This window comes from Callorhinus ursinus, unplaced genomic scaffold (assembly GCF_003265705.2).
Source record: "Callorhinus ursinus isolate GAN/ISIS: 27379988/994484 unplaced genomic scaffold, GSC_fseal_2.0 scaffold13, whole genome shotgun sequence".
In the NCBI taxonomy this organism is placed as follows: Eukaryota; Metazoa; Chordata; class Mammalia; order Carnivora; family Otariidae; genus Callorhinus; species Callorhinus ursinus.
Genome location: NW_027397075.1, coordinates 40,150,799 through 40,178,297, shown reverse-complemented (window position 1 = coordinate 40,178,297; position 27,499 = coordinate 40,150,799). Strand labels below are relative to the sequence as shown.

Below are 27,499 nucleotides of genomic sequence, written 5' to 3'. Positions count from 1 at the left end.
ATTTAATGTATGCAAACATCTTCATTTTCTTCTTCTTAGGAAAAAGGGTAGCATATTATAGTTCTGCACCTTGTTTTTTTGCATTTAACACTGTATTTCAGAGATCACTCTGGAGCCATATATAAAGTTTTTCATTGTATTTTACAACCGCAGAGACTCCAGTGTATAAATACACCACACTTTATTCATTTGGATAGATGGTTGTTCCTAGTCTTTTGCTCTTACACTGTAGTGGAATGATTGTTTTTGTTGGTAGAGGTTTATTTGCAAATCAAACATAAAGCTGGGACTGAAACATTATTTTTCCTTAACTGAATGAACAGGTGAATGGGCAGTGCCAGCATTTTTTTCCCCCAGTTTATCACTTGTCTTTTCTCTCTGATTCTGTTTTTTTTTCTTTTTAAATTTTGATTTTTATTGTTTTTTAAAGTTTTTATTTAAGTAATCTATACCCAAGATGGGGCTGGAACTCATGACCCTGAGATTAAGAGTCACATGCTCTTCTGACTGAGCCAGCCAGGCGACCCAGATTTTGGTTTTTTTAATGCAGACTTTTTTCTTTGTTGTAGTCAGTTTTATCAGTCTTTCTTTTATTGCCTCTTGGTTTTGAATCATGATGCAGAAAAAAAAATTCCTTCTAGACCGTACAGCGGCACTGTCCAGTAGAAACCATATATGTACATTTTTAGTAGCCACATTAAAAAACATGAAAAGAAACAGGTGAAAAGAATTTAATAATAATTTTATTGAATCTATCAAAATATTATCGTTTCAATAACTAATCAACATTTTTAAATTAATGAGATATTTTACATTCTTTTTCCATGCTAAACTTTCAAGAACTGATGTGTGTTTTATACTATAGCACATTTCAATTTGGTCACTAAATTTTCATAATAAATACTTGATCTGTGTTTAGACTTCATAAAATTTGCTGTTGAAAAAATAAATTCACATAACCAGGTTGTCCCAAGTGTACATGAAAGCTTTCCAATAACTGAGTTAAGTATTTTAAAATTTCAATATAAGTTAATTAAAATAAACTAAAACTGCCAATTTAGTTCCTCAGGCACACTTAACTACATTTCAAGTGCTTAGTAGCCACATGTGGATAATGACTACCCTTCTGGACAGTTACAGAGAGTCACCCATATTTTCTTTTAGTACTTGTGTGGTTTTATCACTAACATTTAAGTATATGACCCCTTTGGAATTTATTTTGTTGTGTGGGAAAATGGATCCAATTTTCTCTTTTTCCACACGGCTATCTAGATGTCACAAACCACTTATTAAAAGTCTCATCTCGGGGCACCTGGGCGGATCAGTTGTTAAGTGTCTGCCTTAGGCTTGGGCCCTGATCCCAGGGTCCTGGGATCGAGCCCCACATCGGGCTTCCTGCTCCATGGGGGAAGCCTGCTTCTCCTTCTCCCACTCCCCCTGCTTGTGTTCCCTCTCTCGCTGTCTCTCTCTGTCAAATAAATAAATAAAATCTTAAAAAAAAAAAGTCTCATCTCTTCCCTACTGATTTGAGATGTGCCCCTATCATATATTTAATTTCCGTAAGTATTTAATTGGCTATCTTTCTGCATTTTCTATTCTGTTCTCTACTGTTTCGATTATAGAGGTGGTATAATATGTTTTAACATTAAAACCATGATGAGCTACCGTTTCATACCTACCAGGTTGGTAAATGTCTGTCAGCATCAAGCACTGGGCAAGGATATAGAGCAGAGGGAATATGCATATGATTCTGGTGCACAGGGAATATGCATATGATTCTGGTGACAGTGGAAACTGGTATAATGGTTTTGGAAAGAAGTTTGGAATTCCTTGTAAAATGGTCCCCTGATCCTCTTAGTCTTCGGGGTAGCAGAGCAAATTGCAAGCCTGGAGTGGGAGCGGTTTTATAGCTTGTCATTCTGATAATACTATTTTTTTTATATAAGTGGGGTTATGAAGAAGATTGGGAAACACAGCCTTAGAAACTCTTACACATCTGTAGGAATGCTTACAGCAAAATACTGAAATAGGTCTATAGGCCTACTAACCAGTATATTGAGAAAAGAAATTGTGATACATTTATAATAAATAGCAGTGAGAATAACGTACAATGGTGCATATCAACAGGGATGAATCTCTTAAGCATAATGTTGAGTGGAAAAGCAAGATAGAAGAGTAATACAGTGTGATTCCATTTATGTAAAATTCTAAAAAATGCTGAACTAAAGCAACACATTCTTTAAGGATTGACTCATATATGGGAAGATTATAAAGAAAAGTAAGGGAACTAGTAACATAAAATGCAGGAGAACAGTGATTACTTCTGTGGGTGAAGGATAGGGTCTGATTAGGAATAGCTACACCTGGGACTTCAAAGGTGCTTGCAGTGTTCTACAGGTAGGTACATAGACACGTTCATTTTGCTTTTATCCATTGAATTGTACTTATGTATGTGATTATTTCATAACAAAAGAGAACAACAACAAAAGTCCAGACCCAGGAATAGGCTAGATTACTCAGAACTCAAGTAATTAAATTTATGCTTGAGAAAGACTTCTGTTAGATATGAAACACGTGGTTTTTTTCATTTCTTATTTAGGGACAATTACTTTTTTTTTTTTTTTTTAGTGTCTGGGTCAGGCAGCAAGAAATATGTTGTTGTGTGGTGTACACACACGAGTGACTTACATCACCAGGTGCAGCAACACAGTCATGGGTTCTTTGACACTTAAGTGATTTTTTTTAACCATTTATGCAAAATATCATCATGGTCAATTCTAAACTTTATTCAGAGAGAGATGATTTTTGAAGGGACAACATCATAAATAGGAAACATTTGTTACACATGTGCTATATGCCAGATGCAGCATGTACATGAACTCATTTAATCTCCTTAGTGGTCCTGTGAGAGTTACATATGGGCTTTGTGTTACTGATGAATAAACTGATACTCAGAGAGGTTAAGCCACACAGGAAATTACATGATGTCAAAAAGTCTGCGGGAAATACATGATGGGGTTTTCATGAAGGTTTGGCCCCAAATCCCATGTTCCCAACTTCTCTTCCAGAGTATCTTTTTAAGAACTTCAGGTGATACTCTGTCCTTTTGCTCGATGGCGGCCCATCCTAGAAAGTTGGTATTTTTACCCTTAAAATTTCAGAGAGGAAATCCTTGAATCTCTTGTGCCGGTTCTTCACTATGTCAATGGGAATTTTTAACATCAGTTCAAGTTTGCTCTCTCCCCCTCTGTGATGTGTGCTTTCAGAGACTTGGTAGCCTCAAAGGATTCAGCTGGGTGATGGGACACCTGACGGGGCTGGGTTCTGTTTGTTTTCTGATTTGAAGCCTCTCCGAGTTTCCCATTCTTAAGATTAGCCTGAACCCCCCAAACCTGTGTTGACTGTGCCTATACAAAACTTTTGTAGCCCATCTTCCCTTCTGGTATTGAGATTATATGTATCTATTTCTCCAACTTGTCAAAATTTTAAAACCTTTTTTCCCCCTTGTTCTTCAAAGATTACCTTATGTATCCCAAATTGTGATGTCAGCAAATGAAATCCATTCCCTGACCTCTTTTTTTTTTTAAATATTTATTTATTTTAGAGAGAGAGAGCGCACGGGGGTGGGGGGCAGAGGGAGAGGGAGAGAGAGAATCCTAAGCAGACTCCGAGCTGAGTGGGGAGCCCCATGTGGGACTTGATCCCACGACCCCGCCATCACGACCTGAGCTGAAACTGAGAGTCAGGTGTTCAACGGACTGTGCCACCCAGCGCTGCCCACCCCCCTGTCTTTTATCTGAGTCATTATTTGACGTGGTCTGATCAGACCCAGCACTAATAATTATCATTACGCTTTGAAGTTTGCTTTCAAAATCCTCCCATTGCTACATCCTCTTCTTTCCACTGATATTTTCATGACATGACACAGCAGATGAAGGGGATAGGGTGGGAAGGAGCATTCAAATAAACATTTGGTTGCCAGGGAGCCTGGTTTACTCGGGAATTGTGACTTCCCCAAAGTGAGGCACAAATTATGGCAGAGCTACTTGGGATCTTTGTCCAGTAGCACTTTCCTCTTTAGGTTTGTGTGCCTTCAGCTTTGGAGTCGACTGAAGCTCCTAAGGCTGCTGGGCTCCTTTCTGTGGGGGCTGGTAGACTTGTCTCAAGGGCATGAATGTGGCGAAAAACTATCTTCTAATCAAAATCAGAAGGTCAGTGCAAAGTGAAGATGGCGAATCCCCAGCACGTCTTGTGATCTGTGGATGTGTGTGTGCCTTTCAAACCCTAGGAGGATAGTTTTTATAATACCAAAGCTATCTTTATATCTCCCTTCTATTTTCATTATATTTGGGTCTCTACCAAGTTTGCTTTAGGTTCTAATGTCAAGAAAATACTTCCCCTTCATATAATCTCAAATGAGAGTTTTAGGATGCTCTGTGTGAAGATAAAATCCCTTGCAAGTGTTTTGGTTTTTCATTTTTTATTATAATAGCTAAGACCAACCCATGTTTCAAAGGAACCAGATAGAATTAAATAAACTCCCGTGATTAGCAAGGAAGTAACATGAGTATATCCAGAAATGAAATGCCTGTGAGATTCATACTTGTTTTCTCTTCCTTGTTTAGATCTTATAATAATGATTTTTGGGGGTTCTTCTTTGGCATGTCTGGTGTTTTTGCCGTAAGCATCCTTGCTGCAAGCATTTTCACTGCAAACATTTTCACCAAATAATTAATTGGCCATAAGGCAATTTTGCTGTAAAAGGTAAAAATCACACACACACAAAAGAGGGACATTCATTAAAAAGGACATAATGAAATATGAAAAATAAGCGACAAAAATAAAAAGACTTAATTGCGAAATACAGTATGTATACATTCAAGATGTGTAGTATTGATTCATGGCACTACTGTGCAAATAACTGATTTTTTGTTTTGGTGGCTTATACTTAAGCCCTGTCTTTGGAGTCTTTTGTTCATAGCATTATACTTTTTTTTTGCTTGTTGGTTTATCTCCTCATTCAGCATCACACTTTTTCTTTTTTCACTAATATTTCTTTCTTTATTCTAAGGCCTAGCTGTTTCCAAATACTAGAATGTATATTTGTAAATGAGCTTTTGTTGTATTGTGTGGTGAAAACCTACATTGTTTTGGCATCTTGTCACCTGTCTGTTGATAGAGGTTCCAAGGTTCCATGGGAAATGTATGTTTAAAACTCTGTGCTGCTGTCTAGACGATTGTGAGGGTTAAAATTTATATAATATAAAACAGGAGTATTGCATTAATGGAGAAATGAAACTAAACTGTCAGCCAGTTGATAAAACCAACAGACTGTCAAACCACACTTTCAACCAGTTATTTTTTTTTTATCTTTTATGCAGAATTGCCTTATGGCCAATTAATTGGTTATGTGGCAAAAATGCTTGCATCAAAGATGCTTACAGCCAAACTACCTAGAACCTTTCTTTGAATCTTAGCTGTTGTCCATCCCAAAGGTGGGATTAGAGTGAGGGTGAGGGGTAATGTCCTTGGAAGAGAAAAAGAAGCACTTGTATTTATGATCAAGTGTTGTGCATTGGGAAATAACATTTATACTAGAACGTGTGGCAGGTTATTTGTTAAGTGGCAGAGAGGCTCAGAATTCTGAGGGAAATGCAGTTAATTTCAGTTCGGTCGGCACTGCTTGTCTTCTCCATATGGCCTGAAGATAACCTTGTCATCTACAGAAATGCATTCAGATTGTGTTTTCCGGATTGCTCCTTTAAAGGACTACTGAAGAAGGACATGGGCTTCACTCTGTTACATTGTGCTTTAGTGAGCCAGCCGCATGTATGTGGAAGAGTAAGGGAAGAGAGTAAGTGGATTTTTCCCCTCCCCACACGATCCCCCTTTCTCTGTGGAATTGAGTCTTTGATGTGGAACTGTGACTATAATATTTTATATGTCTAAAATGAGTGAGAAGAATTAAATAGGTACCTAAATGGTATTTCCCATAATTGAATGAATATGCAACTACATTTGGTAACATTTAATATGAAAAACTCAGAAAATCTCTCAGGTGAGATTTTCTTTCTAAGCGAAACAAAACTTTCCCCGTGGGTTCCATCCTGTGGTCTGCCACCTCCACTTAGCGCCATGTATGCATCTATTAAACACATGCGTGCACAGTAGTTCAGAAATCCACAAACACCATTTTCCCTCGGAAGTAAATAAAATATATCAGTTTGGGTTATTTTGATAGTTCTTATCTATCCCTTACCTGCTTACCTTTGAAGCATAATGGCTTCTTGTTTTTTTGTTTTGTTTTGTTCTTTGTTTGTTTGTTTTTTTTAGGCCAGTAGGGAGGGATGGGGGCACTTAAGGAAATGTACCAGGTCTCTAGCAAATCATCTGTGGCCGTTGGGATGCCATATGAGCATTAGGTTTGATCTGAGTGTTTATCTTTTTTATCAGGTATAAAGAAGTCTAAAATAAACAGTTACATATCTTCACTGCACTGACAGCCATGGTACAGTCATGAGGAAGTCATGGTGAAGAAGACCTGGAGTCTGGTTTGTGCATCGCATGGGCATATGGATTCCAACGTAGATGTGCTTATGGGTGTCAGATAGAGAAGGGAGCCATGACCTTCCACTCTTAGGGGTTAGAAGACAATCAGGTGATCTCTGAGGAGTCTGAGTTCTCATTTTCCCTTTTTACTAACCTGGCTCTAACCTTGTTACCTGAGATGATCAACACAAGAAAGAGTAGTAGTTGGGGAATTAATAACTCAGTGATAATTATACTGAGATTGGGCAGATAAGGATGAGAAAAGTGTCCTAAATAGAAATTGTAGGCAACCCTATCGGGACCCCTCTCACTCTTGAGAGCTTTTTCTGTATCTTCACTTGATAAACCTCTATCGCTTTAGTCACAAACAAATAAATAAATAAATAAACAGATAGATAGATAGAAATTGTAGCAATTCAGTATTTCCTTGCCAAGTAGGTAGATGACTCAGTGCACTTGGTAATACATTAAAATTGTTCTATCAAAACTGGAAAGGGTGTGTTAATATCGTAACATCGCAGTGGGCAATGGTTTATTTTTGTTGGTGGTAGTATATTTGCAAGTCAAACATAAAACCTGAACTGAAACATTACTTTTCATTGAATGAACAGAGGAGGTGAGTAAATTTATTTTGCTGCAGCAGCCCTGGGTATGGAGGGTTTGTGCTTGTTAGCAAACCCTGCCTCCAAAGAGACTTATTTCTATGTCTTAACAGTGGGACCCATTCTATCAGGGAGAAAACACTGCTCTACTGGATTTTTTTATTGCCTTGATTTTTTTTTTTTTTAATTCATCATTAGTATTTTGACTCCCAGATCAACAAAGGGTTATTTGGGTCATTTGCTAGGGCCTGGAGCTTTGCTAAATTGAGCTATAAGTCAAAATGTTTATAATCAAGGAGGAATTTTTATCTGTGTTAGGTATTTGTAAGGAATAAAGAATCTCTGGTAAGCACTTAGAGATAGGAATAGTCACTGAGCCGCTAAACAGATAGAATGTGAAGGCATATCCCCCCTGCAGGCTTTCCCATCCTTTGGGGATAGTCTGACCTTTGAAAAAGCTGTTGTAAGCCTGGTCAGGTTTCACCACCTTTTCTCCAGCATCCCAATCTGATGAAGCCTCATGCATAACAAAAATGGCAAATTAGGGTCCTTTTATTTAGTTCTGACAAAGCTCCATCAGAAAATTTGAGAACAAAGTCTATGCCTTCATCACACAGCTATTCTCACAGTGACCTAATGGGTTTGGATATCAGCATCCTTTCTGTACTAGACTACCAAGAGTTATTTCAGCTGAGAAAATGAAATGTGGAGAGCCTCCAACATTTCTGTCTTCTATTCAGCACTTTGGGTTTTTTTTGTTTGTTTGTTTTTGTTTTTTGTTTGTTTGTTTTTCATTCTTACTCGATGTTCAAAGAAAGGTTTCTTCGGCATGTTTTGTAGCGTAGGGACAATCTCCAGCCAGCAGTTGCTAACCTCTTGGCTTGTAGTTTCTATTCTGTCCAGGTGAGCTTCAATGGAGCGCCAGAAATCTGCTCTGCTTGTGTTTGTCAGTGAGTAGGCTCTTGTGTTGGAATTGATTCTGATCTTCAGCCTTTGTAGAAGGAAAGCACCTCACACTATTGGGGAGGAAATAAATGAAATGAGGTAGTAATGGAATGCAGGTGGGGTGTGGGATGTGGGCTTTAGATGGTGAATGGGAGGTTGGCAGGTGGGGTGTCACATAATCCCTTCCCAGGTGTCCTGCAGGAATACAGGGCTTCCTAATGGATCTTGGCAAATTAAAACAAAAAGAATAAGAAGAAAGTGATCTTTACCAAAGTAACGTAACTCTCTTGGTCATGAATTAATAGTTCTTTACAGACCACCAATTAATAAGTCCTTGTGGCATGAGGTCTTTGGTCCACACGGCCTGCCCTTTCTTTATAGCTCACTGTCTACCAAGCACATTGCCTGGTTCATGGCAGGCCTCCACAAATCATACAGAATTGAATTAAATGTTATGGTGACTCCAGGGGCTCTGGGTATTCATTGTTTCATTTCCCTTCTCTGTGGGTTGCTGAGTAATATCTTACTGTTCTAAGCTATAGTCTCAGTTGGCTTTGCTCTTATTTATGTCCTTTCTCAAGTAGCACTGCAGAGTAGCTACCACGGAAAAGAATCAAAACATTTATATAAATTTGTGTAATGTCAGGGAAAGACATATAGCAGAATAGGGATAAAGTATGAAAAACTGGTGAACTTATGAGTGGTAAAAGTGATAGACTATGGAGAAGAAAGGGTAAGGACAGCAGGGAATTTATTTTTCCATTATAATAGAAATGAGTCTGTTCTCTAATTTTAAAATAATATCTAATAAATATGCAGCAAGATTCTTCTTTTTGAAGGATTTATTGTGGGGCGCCTGGGTGGCTCAGGTTAAGCATCTGCCTTTGGCTCAGGCCATGATCCTGGGGTCCTGGGATTGAGCGCTGTGTTGGGCTCGCTGTTCAGCTGGGAGTCTGCTTCTCCCTCTGCCCCTTCTGCAGCTCGTGCTCTCGATCTCTCTCTCTCAAGTACATAAAAGCTTAAAAAAAAAAAAATAAAGGATTTATTGTTCTGGCAAGCAAAAGCAAAGAAAAAGAACAACAGATAAAAGATCTGTGATTAGTTTGCTAATCTAGGAAATATGGCTCTGAAAGCAGTGTCCTCATAATTATACCTGTGTCCGGATAGGTAAAGATGTTTCAAGAAGTCAGAATTTGTCTTGGGAGGAAGAGTTATGCTGAGACCAAAGATTTTTTTTAGGTGTATATGTTGGATTTCATACTCTAATCATAATTTTTGAACATGTTGAATGATTTTGATCAAATATGTTAACAGCACAAGAAATAGCTTAGATTCAGCCTTTGGTTTGGTAGGCAGTGTTGAAACAGTAATGAAAGCCAGTTCATTTCCAGTGTATTTCTGTATATTGAAATGAATTACAACAAATTTTAGGTGGATGAAGGTGGCTAATGGTATATGACAGTATTGAGCAAGAACTTGTGATCAGGGGCGCCTGGGTGGCTCAGTTGGTTAAGCGACTGCCTTCGGCTCAGGTCATGATCCTGGAATCCTGGGATCGAGTCCCGCATCGGGCTTCCTGCTCAGCAGAGAGTCTGCTTCTCCCTCCGACCCTCCCCCTTCTCATGCTCTCTCTCTCTATCTCATTCTCTCAAATAAATAAAATCTTTAAAAAAAAAAAGAACTTGTGATCAGTTTTCAGATTTTCTTCTAATATATATATATACTGTGGATTAATTTTATGTGATGTAATAAAAGTTAATTTGCCAAAATATATTTTTCCCCTAAATCTCTGTATCAATTAGAGTTGTTTCTCTCAGGCAATTCTAAAATCTTATAGAGATAATATTAATGAAATATTTCTAATTTAGAGAAAATGCCCTATTGATTCTCTGTATTTTATTGCCAGTGTTTTTTTGTTTTGTTTTGTTTTTGCTTTTTAGAGAGGGGTGGGGAGAGGGAGCAGAGGGAGAGGGAAAGAGAAAATCCCTAGCAGGCTCCACACCCAGCTCAGGGCTGGATCTCACGGCCCTGAGATCATGACCTGAGCCAAAATCAAGAGTCAGATGCCTAACTGACTGAGCCACCCCGGCATTCTGCCAATGATTTTTGGTTTCAATAAACATGGAGACTTAAACATGAATGCATGTGGCTTACAGGAAAGTTTATGATCAAATGCAAGAATCAGTGAGGTCCTATCTAGTTTTTTGGTTTTGGCATTAAGCAGGCTTGGAAAACCTGCTGGCTTTTCTAGGCTCTAAAAGGGCTTTTCTGCAGATGGACTAGGGAATATTACCCCCTTATTCATGATTGCAAAATAAGAATATTTATCTATATTTTGCAGTAAAGTGTGGCCGCTGGGCACCTTTCTGTGCTACTTCCAAATTAGGGTGTGGTTAAGTTCACTGCTCTCTTCTTAAAACCAACGTAGCTGAAAGCTCTTGGTTATATGAATTTCTTTTTAAATGCCCCATCCTGAGTTGATTATGAGAGATTACCAGGTTCTGTATGTTATTTCTGTCACAAGCTAAAATTTGTCCTCAGTCCACTAAACTCACCTCACTGTTGCAGACCTGGATGCGAGATTCAAAACTTACGTGATGCTTTCCTGGCGCTAATCACGTACCTGACATTAGGCAGAGATGAGTGAACATGTAGAAACTATTTGATGTGGCGGTTTATGATCGAATAAAATTTCAGAGAGAACTGTGATGTAGAGGCATAATTTACCATCTACTTTGTCTTCCTTTATTGTAGAATACAGATGGCTTTTTAATGGGATGGACTGTGTGACAACGATGACATCATTGGGTGCTTTTTACATTTCTGTGTTTTTAGTTGAGTTATTTTACTTCCCGAATCCCCATTTTTCAATAATCCTGCCAGGTAGGATTTTCTTAGTTAACAATGAAGCCAGGTTTAAATACCACTCCAAAGAAGACAGCACTACCATGAACCCCTCAGGATTGTCAGCAAGGCAGCAGTGGGTTTTCTCATGTAAGGAATGTGTGCTTGAAAATAGAAATTATGGACTTGGGGTAATGTGAACATGTCTGCATGCTTGGGAACATCCTGACAGGTGGTGAATGCTTAGGGGAAGCCTCATACAGGATAAACAATGCTTAGGTACTTACTTGTCTGTTTCTTAACAAAACACGTTAATAAAGACGAAGAAAGCAGAACAAAAGTGGCATACGGATCACACAGATGAAACCAGAAGAGTGTTAAAATCTAGAAAGGCATTCAGTAAGGCTCTGCCTAATTATGTTAAAGGTAGTCTGCAAATCTGGCCCTGAGTTTTCCTGCAGCCATATGAGAGGAAGAAACATTATCAATGACAAAATTCAGTTATAGGATAAAAATATATCTTTGCTTCTCCTCACATGGAGAGAAATTCATATGGAGAGAAAGGGACACGGAGTGAGGACGGTTCAGCTTTGCTTGGGAAAATCCAGTCATCTTCCTGAGCCTTTTCTAGAGATACTTCTTTGATTACTGCAGGTGGGGAGCAATGTCAGACGTTACGTTTATACATCTGGAGGGATTAACTCTCGAGATACAGTCATCCCAAAACCCTGAGAGCAAGCAAAAGAAATCTAATCTCTCCTGTTTTTTCTGTTATCTCTTTGGAGGATTTGTGTTACTGGGGTGATCCTGCAGGGTCCTCCACGAGTATTTTCTTGAATTCTTCAAGCAAAGGAGTGATTGGGGCTTCACGCCTGTTTTGATGTGTATGTATGTGCATGTGTGATGAAACGTACATGGCACAATTTCTTAAAACACTGGTATTTGTCATCAGACTCCAGAGGTGAAGCCCATCCTCGAATCCTGATAAAAATTATGAAGTGTATTTGCAGTCAGTTGTTAAATTTATCTGAACTAAATCTCACAGAATTAATGATGATTAAAGTATGGGAGTAACTGCTATGGATCAAGATAGAACTCCTGTATTAACATTTTAATGATGCCAGAGTTGATTTTTTTCTCTTTAGGTTCATAAAAGTGTTTGAAATCTGTAGAATATTTCTTTCTTATTTTGATCAGCTGCTGAACTTGGCAATAAATCTCTGAAGTAGCTACGGTAAGACCTGAGTTACCAGGGAAGTATGTTTCTGAAAAATCCTCAATAACCCAAGGCATTGAGTTTGTAGACATGGTTGACTATCTCATCAACCCCTTGTTTACAGAGAACGCTGTGGGAATCTTAGCGAGTGATGTAGGGAATGAAGTGAGAGAGATGTGTCAGCTTTGCCTTTACTCCCACTGCCTTCTCTGCCCTGAAAAAATATGGCCCATGTGTGCAAGTATGTGTGGCGGGGCACCTTCAAGTCTCTTTTTCTACCTGGACTTTGCCAGAGAAGTCGAAAGGAAAGTGAAGGACAGAGGAGTTTCAAAGACAGGGAGGAGGTGCCCCGGGGAGACCCCTCTACCTCACGCTTGCATATTTCCCTGAAAAAAAGAAGTCCTTTTGTGTATACATTACAATTACTTGCTCCTTCCTTCCAGGTAAAGAAGTTGGTCATTGTGTACCTGCTTGTGTGGTTATTGATAATAACCTAGTACTTATGTATGCACTGAGAGGTTTTTGTAATCAGTTACACGACTTGAGAACTGAAGACTCTACTTATATCTCTTCCTACTCCTACAGCGTCACACTGGACCCAGAAGTTAATGTTGTTCAATAGATGCATATTGAATTAATTTGATTTTAGACCCTAGAAAACCATCCTTGGGCTGCTTCTGGAAGAGAGGGCCAACATTACTCAGTGGAATCCTCATAGATCACTGGTCATAACTGTGGACCCTAACGCCTGACCCATGGGAACTTGAACTGGAGGAGGCCTTCAAATGGAAAAATTGATATTAGAAAGGTAAACTCAGCCTAACCAAACCACGAATTTGACAGTAAACGTTCCAATTCCATGGTCTGTTTTTATTCTATTACATATAGTTAGCTTTATTTAGTATCCTTGATCGACTTGCTTTTTGTTGATATTATTCCTTTGTTAGAATCTGAGAAAACCATTTGTCAGTTTTATGATTTAGGAACTAAAACTGACACTTTTTATTGCTAGTTTATTGACCCTTTTGGCCTCTGTTTTCTTCTTACCTGTATAAAGGGAAAGCAAAGCACCTTTGTCTCCATTATTTCATTTTTCATTCTTGCAAATCATTTGTTTTGTTAGGTCAGAGGTACATTTGATGAAGACCAATGCTTATTAAACAGTGCGCTGGTTGTTGGATTGGCCATATGTATGATTTTATACTCCTGTCTTCTTGGAATATTAATTTTGGAAATGATAAGACATACATTTCTGTGGTTCCTCCTAACCCCCCCAACCCAGACATAGCACTGTTCTAGGCATTGGAGTTACAGCAGTGGGTGTGACCATTGAGTAAATTTGGGGGATATGGATCAGAGGTGGGCATGAATGGTGTTCTTTATGTATTTAAAGAACACTCCCCAGGAATACAGGAGGCACAAGCCCTGCTGTTGGATTTGCTACTAATTAGCAGTATGATCTTGAAAAACCATGTAGCCTCTTTGGACCTATTTTCCTTATGATTTATGGCTGGGTAATGGTCAAGACAAGTTTTCAAACTTCAGTGCACATCAGAATGACCTCAGAAGCTCATTGAAATGACAGTTCATGGACTCTACCAACAGATCATCTGTTGTGGAAGGTCTGGGATGGAGCCCAGGAATTTGCTTTTTTTTTTTTTCCTTTGCATGTTCTGTTCTGGTGGATGTGGACTGTGGGCCATACTGTCAAAAGCATCTGGTGTAGGTCATTGTTTTCCAAACTGTGGGAGGTGACCCATTAATGAGTCATGAAATCAATTTAGTAGACTTTGAAAAGCCTTGTGAAAATGAAATAGAAAAGAAGATATCAGAGGCATCTTGGGGGTGAGTAAAATGAGAAACCCACCATCTAAATTTTTAAGGGTTTGCTAGAACAACACTCCACTTCCAGGCATCTAGAAGACTGTTATGCCTACTGTCTGCTAATTGACCTGAATGTGCAAATAGGAGCTGTGGAGTTCATCTTTTTCCTGGAGCATTGATTATTTCAAGAAGATGAATTGACTTGAGATGGAAGTTTTAATGCTGATAGCCACTGCCACGGCCCCAGGATAGAAATGGTTATTCCACTGTGGCTAGGGAAGCTTGTTCTCGGTATCATAACATGGACGAAGAAGATCCTCTCTAAGTCTTCTCCCCAGGAATAGAATAGGAAGCCCTGCTCCCTTCCACTTACTGAAAACTGAAAATAACAGTCCCAGGCCTAAAAGATTGCTAAGGATAAGTTCCATCTTCACAGCCACAAAACCATCCTCCTAAATAGATGACTTATTCAAGGAGATCTAGATGGTTAATCTTGGCAAACTGAACATCTCTCTCTCTTCGCTAGTATTTGCTCAATAAATATCTATTGGAGGGATGCTCTCAAAAGCCACTTTAATTCTAAGATGCTAAAGAAGACTTTGCTTTCATGCATTTGATCATTTGCTCCTTGAGGGAATCATATATTTTAATATTTTTTGCTATCACAGTGAATGATTTAAATTAATGAGAATGATGGTGGAAAAAGGATAAGATTTTGTGAAAATTAATCAAAATGTTAAATTAAGAGGCAGTTGGCAGAATTTATTAATATAATTTATTGCATATACGCATATGTGTGGCCAAGTGGGAAAAACTGTCTTCGGAGTAGCTTTGGTTCATTTTGTACTAATTTTAAAGATCTTGCCATTGCTTAAAAACAACCAAAAACCAAGACTATCCATCACCAAACACTTTTTGAACTTTTTTTTGCATTTGCCTTCAGAGTCTGGTTACGATCTTCATAAGAAAACCGGTTTTATTACTTTAATGGTTACACCTCATTTTTATGAAAAACAATATTACTCAACATGATTACCTACATTATTTGGCAAGCCTGGGCTCTGAAGGCCTTTTGGGTACTTCCCAGAATCAAATATAGCTTCAGAGAATGAAAACTTACTGTCTCTGAGCTATTGAAATGGAAGCAGCTCAGAAAGAGGAGTCGCAAACATATTGGAGCAGCCTTCTTCATGCTACTGGAAGACGTGCTGGTTTCCAAAGGTGACCACTCCAAAAGCCTGTACTCTTAAATGTAAAATTTATGAAACATATGTGTTTATTTATTTATTTATTTTGCAATTTATTATTATTTTTTAAAGATTTTTTTTTTTGACAGAGAGAGAGAGAAGAAAGCACAAGCAGGGGGAGGGGGCAGAGAGAGAGGGAGAAGCAGGCTCCCCACTGAACAGGGACCCCAACGTGGGGATCAATCCCAGGACCCTGAGATCATGACCTGAACCAAAGGCAGACGCTTAACCAACGGAGCCACCCTGGTGCTCTGAAACATTTGTTTTTAAACCAAACTTGGTCATACTTACTCAATAGTGAGACTACAGTTGTCAGTAAAGGGTCCAGAAAAGAGAGATCATAATTAGGCCAGTGACAAGAACTTGAATGGGCCTTATCTGTGATTCCTTCAAGGAATGAATGGTTAAATGAATGAAAGTCACCTTTTTTTTTTTTGGTGAAGCTGGTATTCCCATTGATCTATACTCTGCCTCTATGTTTGGGGCTCAGCTGAAAGCATGGTGCTTGACAGCAAGTCAGAAGGATGGTACCTAGGCGAGGCAGGGCATGCTATACCCTAGGTGGATTACTGTCAAAGCCCTTTTCAGTGAAAAGAAAAGCTGCGTATAAAGAACATGGCCTTTGCTAGCATAAGGAAGAACAGTCAAAATTTAGAGCTGCTTCCATAGCGACAATGCTATTTTTCAAGTACAGTTAGAGCCTAGGTACACCCCTCCCCCAAAGGCATCCATGCGTCAAGACAGCTCTCAAAGTGGTTATGGAATACTTGTGAAGGCTTTTAATTAAAAATTTTTTCCTAGAGACTGCCTGCTTATTTTACATTACTAATAAAGTAAAAGTTTCTACAAATAACAGACCTGAAAAATTAAGACTTTGGATTGCTATCTTGATTAAAACCATTTAAGCAGGGATTTTAAATTTGGGGTTTTAATGATTATCACAAAAGGAATTCTTGGCATTTATGCATAATCTAATTTTAGATATTGAACTCAAAATTTAGAATTATCAAGTAAAAGAAAAACTTCAGTTATCCATGTGATACTTTGAAGTTTCAGATACTTCTTCTGGATGAGGCAATGCCAACATGCGGGACTCTCCTTTTACCTCTATCGATGGTCACTGAAGGCTCCCACCTCCCACCTCAGGAAGGTGAAAGCAGTGTCTGGTTGAGAAACCCCCAGGAGAATTTGGATAAGAAGATCTGATGGAATCAGATTGTTGGAATAGGCCAAGTCTGACTGGGACATAACGTTGTCGTGCCCTGTGTGTGGGAGTCGGGAGACCCCTCGGTTGGCCTTTCCTCCCAGTGTCTGGGGTTCAGGAGTTGGTTAAGGTGGTGATGGTAGCCTCAGGACGGGCATCCCAGCCTTGTCTAACCACACAGCCTATTCTGAGCCATAGAAGTGGGTGGCTGTTTTGGACCATTTCCCTCTCCGCTGGAAGAGAAGCTAACCCTTCCAGAAACTTTGGCTCATGGGTCGTGTCTCCTTTGTGGGTTGCCGTCAATGAAGACTTTGGTCCACCAGTAAGATGATTCAGAGAAAAGAGCCTCTGATAGAATTATCCTTTTTCTATCATTCTCTGGGAACTGCTGAACTCAGCTCTCTGAGTTGACTCAGGTTTTGTTCTACTGGGCTTGTGTAATGGCTCTCAAAATATTCCTACCAACCTCAGAAATTGTGATCAGGAGCTGGTTGAATTTACAGCGTGCCTTTCTTTTGTAAATTCATTATTTTTTGCAGATAGATTTTTCTCACTTAGTGAGTCTCAAAATCTGCAGCCTATAGTGCCGAGGCTCAGTGAGGGGGTCAGGGGCTATCCTGGTCACATAAGCGAGTCTTTAGGGAGACCAGTGCTGAGTTTAATCATGCCGTCTCCCTTTCAAGTTCTGTTGTTATTGGTTTGGTTTCAACAGTATCAGAATGATTTTATAAGAATGACCATATGTTTTATTATAAAAGTACAGATTCTTTCACAAAATTTTGTTGCATTTATTACTTTTTTTTTTTTTAGCCCAGATTTTCTCTGTATAATTAACTGCACCCTGGAGTCTTTCCATAACACAGCCATGGGGTCTCTGTTGTCTGTGCTACTGAAGAGTGGAACCAGGTTTATGATGGAGGCAGAATGGGGTGTCAGATGGCCCTGGATGTTCAGACAGCCCAGCATGGACCCTCATAGGTTACTCTCTTATCCTGTCTGAGCCTACATTTCCTTAGGCTCCTTAATTTTTTTTTTTTTTTTAGATTTTATTTATTTGAGAGAGAGAGAGACAGAGATAGTGAGAGAGAGAGAGCCCAAGTGGGGAGGAGAGGGAGAAGCAGGCTCCCCACAGAGCAGGGAGCCTGATGTGGGACTCAATCCCAGGACCCTGGGATCATGACCTGAGCCGAAGGCAGACACTTAACCGACTGAGCCACCCAGGCACCCTCCTTAAAAAATTAGGGAGGAGTGTAATGTCTTTCTAACTGGTGCTTGGTGATGATTAAATGAGAAAACACATCTAAGACATGGTACCTGGCGCGTAGTAAATTCTCAATAAATGGTGGTAATTAATTAAATGTTTTTGAACTTGACTACATCAGTTTCTTGTGTTGGTATCTGTGGGGAAATAACCAGTTATCAATTTGCCAAGTGGGAAGTACTAGATACTTCAGGGAATCATAAGAAGTTAGAGCAATAGAAGACCTTATTTATTCATCCTACAAATATCTGCTGAACACCTGCTACATACCGAACACGTGAGATGCATCAGTTAACAACACAAGCAAATTCCTGCCCTCAAGGAGTGTTCATGCTAGCTGGAAGAAACAAGCCAATAAACAAGAAACACAATAAAGAAATCAATTGTGTCATTTGTTGGAAAGTGGTAAGGACCATGGAGAAAGAAAAATAATGGAGTTTAAAAGACATGTAATTTTAAACAGATCTAATTGACAGGGAAACGTTTATTCAAATATTTGAAGGTGACAATTAGTTATGCCGATATTTGGGGGAAGAGCATTCCGGGCAGAGGGCAGCCAGAGCAGAGAGGCCAGTGTGTCTGGAGTTGGTGAGCAAAGGAACAATCCGGACGTAAGAACACAGGGGTCAGAATCTATAGTGACCTGGAGGCCATTGTAGGGCTTTGGTTTTTACTCTGACAGGGAAGGTGAAGGGGGAGTTCTGAGCACCAGGATGACAAGATCTGACTTAGTTTTAATAGGATCACTCTGGTGCTGTTCAGAGCACAGTGGCCATGAAGAGCAGAGACCTTGGGGGTCATCTTTAACTCCTTCATGTTAGAATAGAACTTGAAATTCGGGTTCAGATCCTGTGTCTGCTGCTGTACCACTGTGGGCATCACAGTATCCCACTACCTCTGAGAGCCAAGATTTAGGCTTTGAAAGAAGGAAAAAGGCTGATTCCATTTATTTTACTAACGTATCTGGGGGGATGAAAGCTGACGTCTTTTTTTGTACCCTAAAATTACTTGTGGAGTGTTTGTCCATATAGCTTTGGGTTTATAGACTGGGTACTTCAAAGAAGAGTTGAGATTTCACCAGGTTGGCTGTGACATTTTATTAGACTTAAAATCTCTAGGTCTGGTTAGCTTTGTAGTTAGCTGTCAAGTACTTATGGAACCAAAGTACCTCAGTGGTGTTTAAAAGGGAGGTTTGTGATATTATATCATTTTTACTTAAAGAAAGTAAGCATTGCTAAGGGATCTAATTTTAGACTATTATGAGGAAAAAATGACTTAGTCTGATAGGTTTGCCTCCCCATTAGTCCTTCTTTATTTTTAACCTTGGCCAATACTTGATCCCTGTCTTTTTGTTTTTGGAGAAACCCCCTAAATGTACTATTTGGCATAAAAACAATCTTAAATTGCTAGAAATAAGTTAATCCCTTAACCCTCAAAGCCAAAAAATAATAATAAATTTTCTTTCAATTCTAATTTTCTGGGTTTTTTTTTTTTTTAAAGATTTTATTCATTTGAGAGAGAGGGCGCACAGGTGCGGGGGGTGCAGCAGAGGGAGAGGGAGAAGCAGGCTCCCCACTGAGCAGGGAGCCCAATGCAGGGCTCGATCCCAGGACCTTGGGATCATGACCTGAGCCAAAGGCAGTCGCTTAACCTACTGAGCCACCCAGGTGCCCTTAATTTTCTAGGTATTTTTAAGCCAATTATTATTTTTTTAAGATGTTATTTGTAGGTAATCTCCATACCCAATATGGGGCTTGAACCTACAACCCTGAGATCCAGTCACATGCTCTACTGACTGAGCCAGTGACACACCTCCCATGATTTTTTTTTTTTTTAAATAAAGAGACCTGTAATAAAGATTAAATCAGTGCTCAGAGGCCAAGGTAATCCTTTGGAGGAGAGACGATTATTTAATGTTTGGATCTTCTTGATCTTTTGCTTCTTTTTTTTCTGTTAACTTTGCCTGCATTATAGCCTCCTATCTGTCTACCCCTTCTATAATTGGGCTGAAGGAAAGAAAAGAGATAGAGTTCATATTTGTCTCTTTCATTTATTAACTTCACAGTTTCATCATTTTTTGGTGCATTTTCCCCCAGATCTGCTATCACACTGGATTGATTGCATTCTTGATCAAAAGTTGGCCATGAAAAAAATAAAATTCCTTTAGTTTTTAAAATAAAACAATATTTGACATAGACTGATGTTAGGAAATTTTTATTATGCTTCTGATAATTTTTATTTTATTTTTAATGTTTTAAAAGATTTATTTATTTATTTTAGAGAGGAGGAGAGTGTGGGGGGGAGGGGCAGGGGGAGAGAGAAAATCTCCAGCAGACTCCCTGCTGAGCAGGAGGCTAACTGGGGGTCGGGGGGGTGGTGGTGGCGGGTGGTGGGATCCTCAGTCTCACAACCCTGAGATCGTAACCTGAGCTGAAATCAAGAGTCTGTTGCTTAACCTACTGAGCCACCCAGGTGCCCCTATGCTTCTGATAATTTTTAATGTAAAAATGCTTCCCACTTTCTTCCACTCCAACTTACAAGGATGCCAAGAATACAGATGTGACAGTTTCAGATAAATATGTATTAGGGAGGGTAGAGGTTTCTTTTGTCTCACATTCTCCTGTCTGTTTTTAAGCTCCTTAGATGGAGTTGCAGTTTTAAATAATAAATCATAGTTTACCTCCCCCATTAGTGAGAAACTCAAGACGATGAGTTAGGATGAGTAGGAAATATTGTTTACAGTAGAGCTGTCTGCAGTTCGGGGTTGGTTTCTAATTTTAGCTTTGGAATGGTAATTAGTATAGCAAATATCTCTGAACTTGAGCTGATGATCACTGTCTTGTGGTGCTTTGTAAAGTACCTGCCCTGTGAAAGTGAGGCATTCTAGAAGCCCCATGGATTTCTGCTCATATGCACGTATGTGTGTGCATGGTTGTATGGGTGAAAGTGTGTAAATACCAACTGTAGACACAAGACTGACCCTGACCCAAGAGGCGTCAGCTAAGTGTCTGGGAGGGAGATTAGGGGCACATTCGTGGAAGCGGTCTAATAGGATGGCTTTGTTGGCTGATGGATAGGATTTCATTGGGTCAAGACTCTGGGAGAAGGAATAGGGCAGTGTGGAATGTTGGCTGTTTCCATAGCTAGTCATACCCTCCCTGCTCTTATACCTACATTTGCCTTCAAAGCTCAGCCCTACGTCACCTGGGTATAGGTGCATTCCTGAGGAAGGCTTTGTACGTATGGATACTGGAATTGGATACTTGGTATGCTCTGGGTCAAGTTCCTTAATATGTTTTATGCAGTATCAGGGAACATTTTCAGTGCCTGGCATAGGCTTCATCCTTGTAGCATCCCTGTGACTCGGAACTGTTCCCATTTTAGAGATGGAGGACCTAAGGTACGGATGGCACACACGAGCACACAGCTAGAAACCAGCAGTACCGAGACTAGGACAATGGCACTTTGCCTCCAGAAACTATTGTCTCAACCACTTAACCACACTATGATCTTGCTCGACTGCAGTTTGTTTATTTGTAAAGCCCTGTGATAGGATTTTTAAAACATTGTTCAGCACACAGTAGGTGCTCAATAGTTAGAAGTCATTGCTATAATTAGTATTTCCCATCTCCCCAGTTTGGTTGAAATGTTTTTCTTCCTATCTCTCTCTCTCTGGTAGCATTATTGCACTGTGCCATAATTGTTGGTTTGTCTCTTTCACATGGTAAATTGTAAACTTCTTGAGGCCAGGAACTCTACCTCCGGATCCTGTCCCCTAATGGCTCAGTCAGTGCTTTGTTGAATGAGTGAATGAATAATGTGTTTTAGCTGTCATAGATGGCCTTGCTGCAGGAAAGGAGCATAAGGAATGCTTCCTGTCCAGGACTTTGAGGCATGAGGTACCAGGTTTGAATCCAACCCCGACCACTTACTGGCTTTGTGTCTTGTGCAGATTTATATTCCCTTACCCCCAGTTCCTTATATATTTACTGGGGACAACAGAGTTGTTCTAAAGATCCAAGCAGATATTGCATATCAGGAATTTAACAGAATGCCTGGTTTATGATAAACAATAAGCGATTTCTGTTGTTATAGAATGACTACTGAAAGTCAAGTATTCTCCTCCTTGTTGGAGGTACAGAGATAAAGATTCCTCCCTCATGCAGGGACTTCACAGTCTCATGGATGAGAAGGACAGTCACTGAATGCATTATAATTGTGTGCAATAATATACAACAATAGACACAGTTCAGAGAATTTGTAGGGGAGAAGGTGAAGAGTGGTCATTTTCTTGATGGGGAATAGAGCCAAGTTGGTATTTGAAAAATGAATAAAAGTCCTTAAGGTAGAGCTGGAATAAACCCTCAAATAAATATCAGGATTGTGGACTTAACTGAAGAGGCAATGGGGAGCCATTGAATTTTTCTGAGTAGGAGGGTGTCATCAACAGAACTGTCCTTTAGGGAAATTAATCTGATAAAAATATACATACATAAAATATGTATGAGTTAGTGGGAGAGAAATGAGGAAATAAATATCACATTGACCTGTAGTGGAACCTTCTACGCGGGATAGAAGTCCGTTCTGCAGTGCCCCTTACAGAGGATCATCCAGCTGATGCCTGAACACAGCTGGCATGGGGAAGTTTACTCCCTCCTGAGCCAGCTCTCTCTTCCCTTCATTCCTTCCCACCCACCCACCCACCCATCCGCCCATCCACCTATCCATCATTTCTTGAGTTTATTATGTGCCACTTTGGGCAAAGTGCTGGGAGTGTCCATTAGCAAATAATTTTTATTGTTGGAAAGTTCTTTTTTCCTTAGCCTGAGTCAAAAGCCGCTTCCCTTTTGAGCTTCTCTCCTATTGGTCCTACTTTTATAATTATTTCTTGTAAAACATACTAAGTGTACTCTTCTTTTATGTGACTGCTTCTAATCATTTTTAAAACTAGAGCATGGAGCTTTTTAATCATTTCTTCTTTTGGAAAATCACTTTCCCTTTTAAAAGGTCCTCATAAGGCAGGATTCATAAAACTGAAGGAGTTTTAGAGCTGAATGGGACTTTAGGAGTCATTTGGAATTCATATCTCAACCGTCATCACTTTACAGGTAGAATCTGAGTCACAAATAAGTTGTGACATGCCTAAGATCACAGAGCTAGTTAGTGACAAAACTAGGGCAAGAACTCAGGCTTTTAGGTGTCTGTACTTGCAAGACTAGTGCTTTCTCGAACCTTCTGTCACGATCCCCCTTCCCAAACAGTCTGCGAATTTTCACTCTCCGATAAAACGTGGAACCTGCAGTTGAGCATGGTGTCTCTTGTGCTCTGACCTTGGCAGAGAGCTGTAATGAGAGTTAATAAAGGCCAACATTAACAGAATGTGCCAGGTTTGTGCCAGCCTGGTTCCCTGCACTTTCCATCTGGTCTTTGAGCAGTCTCAGTGGGGTGGGTTTAGGACTCCCAACTTCCAGATGTGGGGAAACTTCACTTGGGAATGAAATAATTCCCAGTCCACAGCCATACAGCTAGTAAGTGGACGTGCTGGCAATCAGACTGAGCGCTCTCTTGACATCAGGGTCACAGAAGGGCCGTTCTTTACCATAATCTCTAATTGTATCTTCATGAAGCTGATATTAGCTGCAGCAGCGGATTTGTCAGCATGTATTACATTTACGGTCATTGTGAGCTTATGGAAAACTTTTAAAAACCTAACTAGTGGCCTTTATTTTTCTTTCTGTGAAATGGCACACTGTTAGCGTTGTTTGGTTTCACTGGTGACGGGTGGAACAAGGCTCAGGAATGGGGCCGATCACTTGGGTGTGGTTGGGTGAGGGGAGCATCCGTGTACCTTGTTGTCAAACAAGATCAGTCTTACTGACCTCGATATGAATGTGAGATGAAATGAGACGGTGTTTGTGGATGGCTATTGTCAATGGGCAAGTCATTGCTAATCCTGATGTTTCACCATATAGATTGAGGCCTGCCTTGCCCCTGGGCTCCAGCGGACTCACTCCTCTTTGTTCTTATTTCACTCAGACTCTTCCTGCTCCCAGGTATGCCCCCCTCCCACCCCTCCTCTACCCCTCAAAGTGTTACTCAGCCTGAAAGGCCAAGGTCAGAGGCCAGTTTTGAAAGAAACTTGCCCTACTTCCCTGCCAGGATCAATTTCTCTTGTTAGTGCGCGTCCATACAACTTTGTTTATAGTGCTGTTAACAGCTCTTATCTAAGTCGGCCCCGTATTAAAGTGTGTTGGGCCCAAACTCACCCATTCCCCACCGGGGCCTCTGGGAGTCCCGTGAGAACAAGACTGTTCAGTTTTCATCTTTATCAACCTTTTCTTTCCCGAGCCTACAAGAGAGTCCAGTAGTGGTTCAGTGAACTTTCTTATAGCGGCCATCCCTCCCAGGTTTTTATGTACTAGTGGTTTGGCTGGTTTCCCTCCTGGCCTCACCCCCATCAAGATAACGTGTTGGAAAGGACAGAGACCCAGGGTGGAGCCAGCGAGAAATGGTGGCCCCGCGTGATGAAGATCTTCCTGAAATTGTCACCTAAGCATAAATGTCCTCTGGGGTGATTGTTACATAAAGGGTGACTCCTCCAAACAGTGCTCTTACCCACTTGTCTGTCCATTCAAAACTTGCCAGGATGACTGCAGGAACCGCCTAATTGGTGGTCTTTTACTTTCCCCTCTCATTTATGCTGCACCCACAGCCAGAGTGGTCTTTTAGAGAGCCTGTCTTATCATGTTTCTCAGCCGTCAGCCCTTTGGCAGCGTGTCCGTGGGCTCGCTGGGCAGGAGCCTTCAGAGACCTGTGCACCTCTCATGCTTGGCCCCTCACCTTACTGGGGCTCACTCTGCTCCGCCATGTTCCGGCCCCACAGGGCTGCTTTCTGTTCTCTCAGTACGTCCTGCATCTTCCTGCCTTGGGGATTTCGCTCAGGCTCTCCTTCTAGAAGGTGTTCTTCTCCCTAGCTTTTATTTCATTAACTCTAATCTTGGTTCTTGGCTTACATGTCATTTCTTCATAACTGTTTTCCCTAAATGCCCCCTTTGGTAGCATCGGGTACTTTCCCTCTGTAACTGTTATAATTGTTTGTATGCTTATTTGCTTTATCCTTGTCCCTATCAGAAGACTCTTAAGTTCCCCGAGGGTAGGGATCGCGTCTGTCCTGTTAATAAGCCAGGCATACTGGTGCTTGGCACAGTGCCTGGCACATTGTAGGTACTCAGTAGATAATGAACGTATTATAAAGAGAAGTAGGAACTCATTCGGCCAACCCTAACCGAGATCCTCCAACGTGCAGGGGCTACAGATTCATCAGCTTACCACCCCTTAGGGGGGGTCCAGCCAGGTAAATGAGCCACAGGAAGCTGTCACCTTCGTTCGCTCCAACAGAGCGAGTGTGCAGACCTGTGGGACTGGGGTAGGTTGGGTTTCCACGTCTGCAGTGGAGCTGCCAAAGGTGTCCTAAGAAGACAATGTTTGAGCTAAATCCCTTTTATTTTGCCATTTTCATCTCCAGGTATGAGACTACCATATACCCTGCCTAAGTCTTGATACTTTAAGCGGACCAGACTTCTCCTGCTTATCAAAAACTGTAAAAAGCGAGATATAAAGTTAACACAACTTAATATTCCTAGTGAATTCTTGTTAGTACCTAGTGCTCACGAAAATCCATGAGAGCCCCTTTTTAGTTTAGACAGACTCTGTCTACTGGTTTGGTTTCCTGGATCTACCCCATTTATAAAAAACCCAAAAAGCTCTGACCTGTCTCCTTTCCTTTGCAGGGACTTCCCTTAACTCTTTGTGGTTCCCCAAAGATTTCTCAGAGAGGCTTTAAAGATCAGGTTCTCCTTATGTATCCTGGATTGCTTTTTTTTTTTTTTTTTTTTAAAGGTTCTTTTGTTTTTTCACTTCTCCCTGGCAGGCCCAGGGAGGCAGCTGGAGGGAGAGGAGCCCTGGAACAGAGTCAGGACGCCTTGGAATCCTCTTCAGCCGGGTGATCTTGGACAAGTTATTTAACCTTTCTTGGCTTTTGCTGCCTGTCCGTTAAATGAAGTGGTTGAAATGAATGAATTCAACGTATCCCTCTAGCTCCTGGTATTAGGAACTTCCTAATAGAGTGACCCTCCAGCTCCAAAGTATAGTGTGAGTAGCTCTGCCTTTAGTTTGAGGAGTGTGCATCTTGCCTTTCCATCTTTTCGATCATCCCTGCTTAGAAAACTCTGTTTGGTTGTCTTTTTTCCTCCCTCCCTCCCACACTCTTCCCTGTCTTAGCTCATTTGGGGCATGGGCTTCCTAACATTTTTATAGGTTTGAACCACTCTTGGGCAATGACCCTTTGTCCCTTGGACTCCAGGGCTGCAACAATCAACAGCTTACCTAAAACAGGATCATGTTGTCCAGGTTTAAGTCTTGGCTCCGCTGTGTGACCTCAGGCAAGATACTTAACCTCTCTAGGTCTCCGTTTCCTTGTCTGTAAAATGAAGATGAGAATAGACCCCACTTCAGTGGATGTTATGAGGTGTTGGTATCTCACTGAGTGAGCACAGTGTCTTAAGGTGAACACTCTTCAAATGCCATTTTTAGTATTTGTGCCTCTTTTCATTCTTCAACCACTGGAACTTTTTCCAGCAGACCTACACTGAATTCTTCAGCTGTTTCATATGGTACGTCACCGTGCGGAAGACTGTGTAAGACTGCATAGGTAAACAGGTTGCTGCATGAAGAAGCCTTTAAAGTCAGAGCATTACAATAATGAACGGCTTTGAGGAGGCAGAAGATAGGAGGGAGGAGAAGGAATTATTCTTTTTCTAAATGTTACGTGAGGTGGTCTACCTGGTAATTTACATTAGAACAGCTTCTGATGGGAGGAGGAAGGAATCTGGTCAAGGCTGGTCATACTTAACCTTGCCTCAGAATTAATAAAATGTACCCATAGTCCCCATTAAATATGACTTCTCTTTAAGAATGTGAGCATTGAGTTGCATTTGATTGTTGACTTAAAGTAAGGTTTTATAGTCATCTAAGCAAACATGTACTAATTTTGTTTTTTTTAAACCTTTTTTTTAAAGATTTTTTATTTATTTATTTGAGAGAGAGAATGAGAGATAGAAAGCACGAGAGGGAAGAGGGTCAGAGGGAGAAGCAGACTCCCTCCTGAGCAGGGAGCCCGATGCGGGACTTGATCCCGGGACTCCAGGATCATGACCTGAGCCGAAGGCAGTCGCCCAACCAACTGAGCCACCCAGGCGCCCAAACATGTACTAATTTTGATAGTCTGATTTCTTTTTGTATTCTGGAACTAATTCTTTTTCCCTTGGGTCACAGATGTTAGTGAGAGCCTATGGGCCACTGTCTGTGCCTGTGTCCCTATCGCTGTGGATAAAATGGTCTTGGAGAGGGTAAGCAGCTGGGTCTGAGCTGATCCTGGGCTACGATCAGGTTGCTTTCCTGAGGACCCAAATGTAGGGGATGATGACATCTTTGCATCGTTACTGGGGCTAGGACAAACAAGAGGATCCAGTTAGAAGATGGCCTGAGAGCCGAGGCTGTGGTCGTCCTGCATTCTCCCATTACCCTGTTGTCAGAGTTCCCCTCCTGTTTGCTTTTGCCTGCTTCACTATCTCTCCCAACCAACACATGTGGTCTCAGTGACTCAAGACTACACACACAGTCACCCATTAGTTCATCAAATATTCATTGAGTGTCCACCAAGTGCCCAACATTTGGGTTACACAGATGAATTCAATACCCATCCAGTCCTCGGGGAGCGCATAGTCTGTTTCTTCTCTGTTTCTATCA

The 27,499-nt window shown here is 40.7% G+C and overlaps 1 protein-coding gene across 3 annotated transcripts in view; it reads left to right on the top strand.

The window, feature by feature from the left end:
* The window catches only part of CUNH1orf21 (chromosome unknown C1orf21 homolog), a 219,401-nt gene that overhangs the window by 10,762 nt on the left and 181,140 nt on the right, over positions 1-27,499 (top strand). Inside the window, exon 1 of one of the 3 annotated variants that reach the window (XM_073900114.1) lies at positions 12,858-12,964. The exons of the other annotated variants lie outside the window; for them this stretch is intronic. The gene's annotated coding sequence lies outside the window, so the exon portion shown is untranslated. Of the gene's footprint in view, positions 1-12,857; positions 12,965-27,499 lie in introns of those variants that run through there. 3 annotated transcript variants of the gene reach the window in all.